This window comes from Macaca mulatta, chromosome 3 (assembly GCF_049350105.2).
Source record: "Macaca mulatta isolate MMU2019108-1 chromosome 3, T2T-MMU8v2.0, whole genome shotgun sequence".
NCBI classification, from domain to species: Eukaryota; Metazoa; Chordata; class Mammalia; order Primates; family Cercopithecidae; genus Macaca; species Macaca mulatta.
In genome coordinates this window covers 146277915-146286202 of record NC_133408.1, presented here as the reverse complement: position 1 = coordinate 146286202, position 8288 = coordinate 146277915, and positions in this window count along the sequence as shown.

Genomic DNA, 8288 nt, shown 5'->3' with positions numbered 1-8288 from the left:
TGGCAAAGGAGCGCTGCTTATCGCCAGCAATGGATCAAAGCTGGACGGAGAATGACTTTGATGAGATGAGAGAAGAAGGCTTCAGTCCATCAAATTTCTCAGAGCTAAAGGAGGAATTACGTACGCAGCGCAAAGAAACTAAAAATCTTGAAAAAAAAGTGGAAGAATTGATGGCTAGAGTAATTAATGCAGAGAAGGTCATAAACGAAATGAAAGAGATGAAAACCATGACACGAGAAATACGTGACAAATGCACAAGCTTCAGTAACCGACTCGATCAACTGGAAGAAAGAGTATCTGCGATTGAGGATCAAATGAATGAAATGAAGCGAGAAGAGAAACCAAAAGAAAAAAGGAGAAAAAGAAATGAACAAAGCCTGCAAGAAGTATGGGATTATGTAAAAAGACCAAATCTACGTCTGATTGAGGTGCCTGAAAGTGAGGGGGAAAATGGAACCAAGTTGGAAAACACTCTTCAGGATATCATCCAGGAGAACTTCCCCAACCTAGTAGGGCAGGCCAACATTCAAATCCAGGAAATACAGAGAATGCCACAAAGATACTCCTCGAGAAGAGCAACTCCAAGACACATAATTGCCAGATTCACCAAAGTTGAAATGAAGGAAAAAATCTTAAGGGCAGCCAGAGAGAAAGGTCGGGTTACCCACAAAGGGAAGCCCATCAGACTAACAGCAGATCTCTCGGCAGATACTCTCCAAGCCAGAAGAGAGTGGGGGCCAATATTCAACATTCTTAAAGAAAAGAATTTTAAACCCAGAATTTCATATCCAGCCAAACTAAGTTTCATAAGTGAAGGAGAAATAAAATCCTTTACAGATAAGCAAATGCTTAGAGATTTTGTCACCACTAGGCCTGCCTTACAAGAGACCCTGAAGGAAGCACTAAACATGGAAAGGAACAACCGGTACCAGCCATTGCAAAAACATGCCAAAATGTAAAGACCATCGAGGCTAGGAAGAAACTGCATCAACTAACGAGCAAAATAACCAGTTAATATCATAGTGGCAGGATCAAGTTCACACATAACAATCTTAACCTTAAATGTAAATGGACTAAATGCTCCAATTAAAAGACACAGACTGGCAAACTGGATAAAGAGTCAAGACCCATCAGTCTGCTGTATTCAGGAGACCCATCTCACACGCAGAGACATACATAGGCTCAAAATAAAGGGATGGAGGAAGATTTACCAAGCAAATGGAGAACAAAAAAAAGTGGGGGTTGCAATACTAGTCTCTGATAAAACAGACTTTAAACCATCAAAGATCAAAAGAGACAAAGAAGGCCATTACATAATGGTAAAGGGATCAATTCAACAGGAAGAGCTAACTATCCTAAATATATATGCACCCAATACAGGAGCACCCAGATTCATAAAGCAGGTCCTTAGAGACTTACAAAGAGACTTAGACTCCCATACAATAATAATGGGAGACTTCAACACTCCACTGTCAACATTAGACAGATCAACGAGACAGAAAGTTAACAAGGATATCCAGGAATTGAACTCATCTCCGCAGCAAGCAGACCTAATAGACATCTATAGAACTCTCCACCCCAAATCAACAGAATATACATTCTTCTCAGCACCACATCGTACTTACTCCAAAATCGACCACGTAATTGTAAGTAAAGCACTCCTCAGCAAATGTACAAGAATAGAAATTATAACAAACTGTCTCTCAGACCACAGTGCAATCAAACTAGAACTCAGGACTAAGAAACTCAATCAAAACCGCTCAACTACATGGAAACTGAACAACCTGCTCCTGAATGACTACTGGGTACATAACGAAATGAAGGCAGAAATAAAGATGTTCTTTGAAACCAATGAGAACAAAGATACAACATACCAGAATCTCTGGGACACATTTAAAGCAGTGTGTAGAGGGAAATTTATAGCACTAAATGCCCACAAGAGAAAGCAGGAAAGATCTAAAATTGACACTCTAACATCGCAATTAAAAGAACTAGAGAAGCAAGAGCAAACACATTCGAAAGCTAGCAGAAGGCAAGAAATAACTAAGATCAGAGCAGAACTGAAGGAGATAGAGACACAAAAAACTCTCCAAAAAATCAATGAATCCAGGAGTTGGTTTTTTGAAAAGATCAACAAAATTGACAGACCACTAGCAAGACTAATAAAGAAGAAAAGAGAGAGGAATCAAATCGACGCAATTAAAAATGATAAAGGGGATATCACCACCGACCCCACAGAAATACAAACTACCATCAGAGAATACTATAAACACCTCTACGCAAATAAACTGGAAAATCTAGAAGAAATGGATAATTTCCTGGACACTTACACTCTTCCAAGACTAAACCAGGAAGAAGTTGAATCCCTGAATAGACCAATAGCAGGCTCTGAAATTGAGGCAATAATTAATAGCCTACCAACCAAAAAAAGTCCAGGACCAGATGGATTCACAGCTGAATTCTACCAGAGGTACAAGGAGGAGTTGGTACCATTCCTTCTGAAACTATTCCAATGAATAGAAAAAGAGGGAATCCTCCCTAACTCATTTTATGAGGCCAACATCATCCTGATACCAAAGCCTGGCAGAGACACAACAAAAAAAGAGAATTTTAGACCAATATCCCTGATGAACATCGATGCAAAAATCCTCAATAAAATACTGGCAAACCGGATTCAGCAACACATCAAAAAGCTTATCCACCATGATCAAGTGGGCTGCAAGGCTGGTTCAACATTCGCAAATCAATAAACATAATCCAGCATATAAACAGAACCAAAGACAAGAACCACATGATTATCTCAATAGATGCAGAAAAGGCTTTTGACAAAATTCAACAGCCCTTCATGCTAAAAACGCTCAATAAATTCGGTATTGATGGAACGTACCTCAAAATAATAAGAGCTATTTATGACAAAACCACAGCCAATATCATACTGAATGGGCAAAAACTGGAAAAATTCCCTTTGAAAACTGACACAAGACAGGGATGCCCTCTCTCACCACTCCTATTCACCATAGTGTTGGAAGTTCTGGCTAGGGCAATTAGGCAAGAGAAAGAAATCAAGGGTATTCAGTTAGGAAAAGAAGAAGTCAAATTGTCCCTGTTTGCAGATGACATGATTGTATATTTAGAAAACCCCATTGTCTCAGCCCAAAAATCTCCTTAAGCTGATAAGCAACTTCAGCAAAGTCTCAGGATACAAAATTAATGTGCAAAAATCACAAGCATTCTTATACACCAGTAACAGACAAACAGAGAGCCAAATCAGGAATGAACTTCCATTCACAATTGCTTCAAAGAGAATAAAATACCTAGGAATCCAACTTACAAGGGATGTAAAGGACCTCTTCAAGGAGAACTACAAACCACTGCTCAGTGAAATCAAAGAGGACACAAACAAATGGAAGAACATACCATGCTCATGGATAGGAAGAATCAATATCGTGAAAATGGCCATACTGCCCAAGGTAATTTATAGAATCAATGCCATCCCCATCAAGCTACCAATGAGTTTCTTCACAGAATTGGAAAAAACTGTTTTAAAGTTCATATGGAACCAAAAAAGAGCCCGCATCTCCAAGACAATCCTAAGTCAAAAGAACAAAGCTGGAGGCATCACGCTACCTGACTTCAAACTATACTACAAGGCTACAGTAACCAAAACAGCATGGTACTGGTACCAAAACAGAGATATAGACCAATGGAACAGAACAGAGTCCTCAGAAATAATACCACACATCTATAGGCATCTGATCTTTGACAAACCTGAGAGAAACAAGAAATGGGGAAAGGATTCCCTATTTAATAAATGGTGCTGGGAAAATTGGCTAGCCATAAGTAGAAAGCTGAAACTGGATCCTTTCCTTACTCCTTATACGAAAATTAATTCAAGATGGATTAGAGACTTAAATGTTAGACCTAATACCATAAAAATCCTAGAGGAAAACCTAGGTAGTACCATTCAGGACATAGGCATGGGCAAAGACTTCATGTCTAAAACACCAAAAGCAACGGCAACAAAAGCCAAAATTGACAAATGGGATCTCATTAAACTAAAGAGCTTCTGCACAGCAAAAGAAACTACCATCAGAGTGAACAGGCAGCCTACAGAATGGGAGAAAATTTTTGCAATCTACTCATCTGACAAAGGGCTAATATCCAGAACCTACAAAGAACTAAAACACATTTACAAGAAAAAAACAAACAACCCCATCAAAAAGTGGGCAAAGGATATGAACAGACATTTCTCAAAAGAAGACATTCATACAGCCAACAGACACATGAAAAAATGCTCATCATCACTGGCCATCAGAGAAATGCAAATCAAAACCACAATGAGATACCATCTCACATCAGTTAGAATGGCGATCATTAAAAAGTCAGGAAACAACAGGTGCTGGAGAGGATGTGGAGAAATAGGAACACTTTTACACTGTTGGTGGGATTGTAAACTAGTTCAACCATTATGGAAAACAGTATGGCGATTCCTCAAGGATCTAGAACTAGATGTACCATATGACCCAGCCATCCCATTACTGGGTATATACCCAAAGGATTATAAATTATGCTGCTATAAAGACACATGCACACGTATGTTTATTGCAGCACTATTCACAATAGCAAAGACTTGGAATCAACCCAAATGTCCATCAGTGACAGATTGGATTAAGAAAATGTGGCACATATACACCATGGAATACTATGCAGCCATAAAAAAGGATGAGTTTGTGTCCTTTGTAGGGACATGGATGCAGCTGGAAGCCATCATTCTTAGCAAACTATCACAAGAACAGAAAACCAAACACCGCATGTTCTCACTCATAGGTGGGAACTGAACAATGAGATCACTTGGACTCAGGAAGGGGAACATCACACACCGGGGCCTATCATGGGGAGGGGGGAGGGGGGAGGGATTGCATTGGGAGTTATACCTGATGTAAATGACGAGTTGATGGGTGCAGCACAGCAACATGGCACAAGTATACATATGTAACAAACCTGCACGTTATGCACATGTACCCTACAACTTAAAGTATAATAATAATAAATAAATTTAAAAAAAAAAAGAAAAGATAATGCAAATAGGTGAAGGTCAAGATATAGAAAATCAAATGCTTACTCTCACTAATAATAGAATAAATGCAAACTAAACTAATAGTTAATAAAGACAGGAAAAAATGCTTAAAATATATAAAACAGAGCTGGAAAGGTCGGGGTGAGACATATACTCATTGCTGGAAGTATTGTAACTCAGTGTAATCTGCTTAAAAATCAACATGGCAATATGTATTGAGAAGTTTCAAATTTCTTCTTACTTCTCAACCCAGGAAATTTATCTTAGAGACATAGTGAAAAGAAGAAAAATAAAAGTTCAAAAGACACATTATTATAATCCATATTTTTATGAATAAATTATTTATAATCTATAAAAGCTGAAAACAATGTCCTAATATCCTCAATGTCTCACAAATATTGTATTTGAGCAGGCCGATGGGAGAAATATGGTATTATGATGAAGAGCCAGAATTAAAAGCATTGATTATATAAGTGAAAAAATTATATGACAATATAAAATTGACAAAAGCAAGAAAAGAACTAAGGAAATATAAAAATAGATATTTGAACATTGATACTACAAGTGTATTTTTTGTTTTAAATTTTTATTAGTGTTACTATAGTCTTCATAAGAAATGCATTTTATATTAAAATTTACTACCTTATAAAATATATTGTGCTATCTGATTATGTTTTGAAAAATCTTTATGAGAGGAAAATGCAAATAAAAAAGCTGGGAAAATGATTTGGGAGAGGATCCTTGATCCTCTTCATTTATATAGAAAAGAAAAAAATCATTAAAATACGGCTTAGTTACTTGACAAAGAGTGGGAGATGGTTGATGAGACAGTAGAAATGTCTTCCTGGGCACAATTTGGGGAAAATAGTTCCAGTAAATCTAGATACAAATCTTTGAAAATAAGAGTTAAGCGATTTACATGAAAATATTGTGTAAGTGACAGAACCTTTTGGTCTCTTTGGTCTTTCCTTCTCCAACATATTTTCCATATTATTCACATATTTATTGCGTGAGGCAGTGATTATTTGTTATGTTTCTACCTGAATGTGGAAGAATTTCTCAAGAAAATAATTTCCACATATTTTGAAATCTAAAACAGTTCTGGGAAATCTCTAACACTGGCAGTCAGTGGGGTCATGGTAGGGTCGGGGACATCCTCGAAGGGGCAAAGTGTGTGTCACAACTTCCTGGGGGTCTGTATCAGTATGAGTACAGCTGCAAGTAACAGCTGACATCAGGACATTTAAGGACATTTACTGATTCGTTAACTAGATGTCTGAGCTGGACAATCCTAGGGTTGATTTGATGGTTTAACAATGTTGCTGAGGACCTGGAGTCTTTCTGACCCTCTCCACCATCCTCTGCTTAGATTTTATCCCCAGGATTTTGCATCAGTTGCAAGAGGCTACACACAGTCTAAGCATCGTGATCTCTCATTCTCAAGTCCAAAGCAGGAAAGAACAGGTAGTGTGTCATATCCCTCAGATGTTGATTTGAGTTGGAGAAAATGTTGATTGTAATGGTGAGGCAGTAAAGTAAGCCTCTTAGCAAGGTCTACTGTGGCCCTATCTCTTTGTCTATGGCCAGTAAAAAGCTCCTCTAAAAGAGGAAGTAAGTTTGGCTAAGAAGGAGCAAGTTCTTGTGTGGGGTAGGGTTTGAGAGGAGTAAACGCTTTTTCTTTTTTGATAGAAGAAATTCACCATCAACTAACAGGCATATACTCAATGCCTGACCCAGCATAAACTTGAGCTTATACCTAAAATTGTTTGATAGCTCTTATGGAGGAACATGAACTGGGATGTAAACTAACTTCCCTCTTTCTTTCTTTTCCCCAATCATACCAAATGTGATTCCCTGAGAATTCCCTACAAATTGTGTGCCCAGGCCGGGATGTGGTAGCTGCTGTCTGAAGGACCAGTGCTGTGGGAGCCCTTGCCCCAGCTGGGAGGTGTTTTGTGTTCACTTGGGCTGGCACATCCCCCACTGGACACATCTATGAGGGACCCCTGGTCACAGACCCTGGGCCACTACATCAGCTCCATAGGCTTGGTTTCCCAGCTGGTTGAGAACCACTAAGCTTTACTTTCTATGTCTTTTCATCTTTTAAAAATATTTATTTTATACCTCTTTTGTTCAAAGAATTTAAGAGCTTGATGATATCTTAATAGATGATCTAGTTTGTTCATGTCAATCAGGACTTAAATTAGGAAAAGATAAACATGGAAAGGGTGATGTTTTATAGATAGCCAAAGAAGATTCTATAATGTTCAACATTAAAATATTTGTTTTGAAACAATTGTTGAGTGCTTTTACTATGAGCAAGGAGAAACAGGGCTGAAAAGAGTACTGGTCCTTTTATTACTATTATTATTTTACTTTAAGTTCTAGGATACATGTGTACAACGTGCAGGTTTGTTACATAGGTATATATGTGCCATGTTGGTTTGCTGCAGCCATCAACTTGTCATTTATATTAGGTATTTCTCCTGATGCTATCCCTCCCCTCAAGCCCCCACCCCACCAACAGGCCCCGGTGTGTGATGTACCCCGCCCTGTGTCCAGGTGTTCTCCTTGTTCAATTCCCACCTCTGAGTGAGAACATGCGGTGTTTGGTTTTCTTTGTGATAGTTTGCTGAGAATGATGGTTTCCAACTTCATCCATGTCCCTGCAAAGGACATGAACTCATCATTTTTAATGGCTGCATAGTATTCCATGGTGTATACGTGCCACATTGTCTTAATCCAGTCTATCATTGATGGACATTTGGGTTGGTTCCAAGTCTTTGCTATTGTGAATAATGCCGCAATAAACATACGCATGCATGTGTCTTTACAGTAGCATGATTTATAATCTTTGGGTATATACCCAGTAATGGGATCACTGGGTCAAATGGTACTTCTAGTTCTAGATCGTTGAGGAATCACCACACTGTCTTCCACAATGGTTGAACAGGTTTACACTCCCACCAACAGTGTAAAAGCATTCCTATTTCTCCACATCCTCTCCAGCACCTGTTTTCCTGACTTTAATGACTGCCATTCTAACTGGTGGGAGATGGTATCTCATTATGGTTTTGATTTACATTTCTCTGATGGCCAGTGATGATGAGCATTTTTTCTTGTTTCTGTTGCCTGCCTGCATAAATGTCTTCTTTGAGAAGTGTCTGTTCATATCCTGTGCCCGCTTTTTGATGGGATTGTTTGTTTTTTT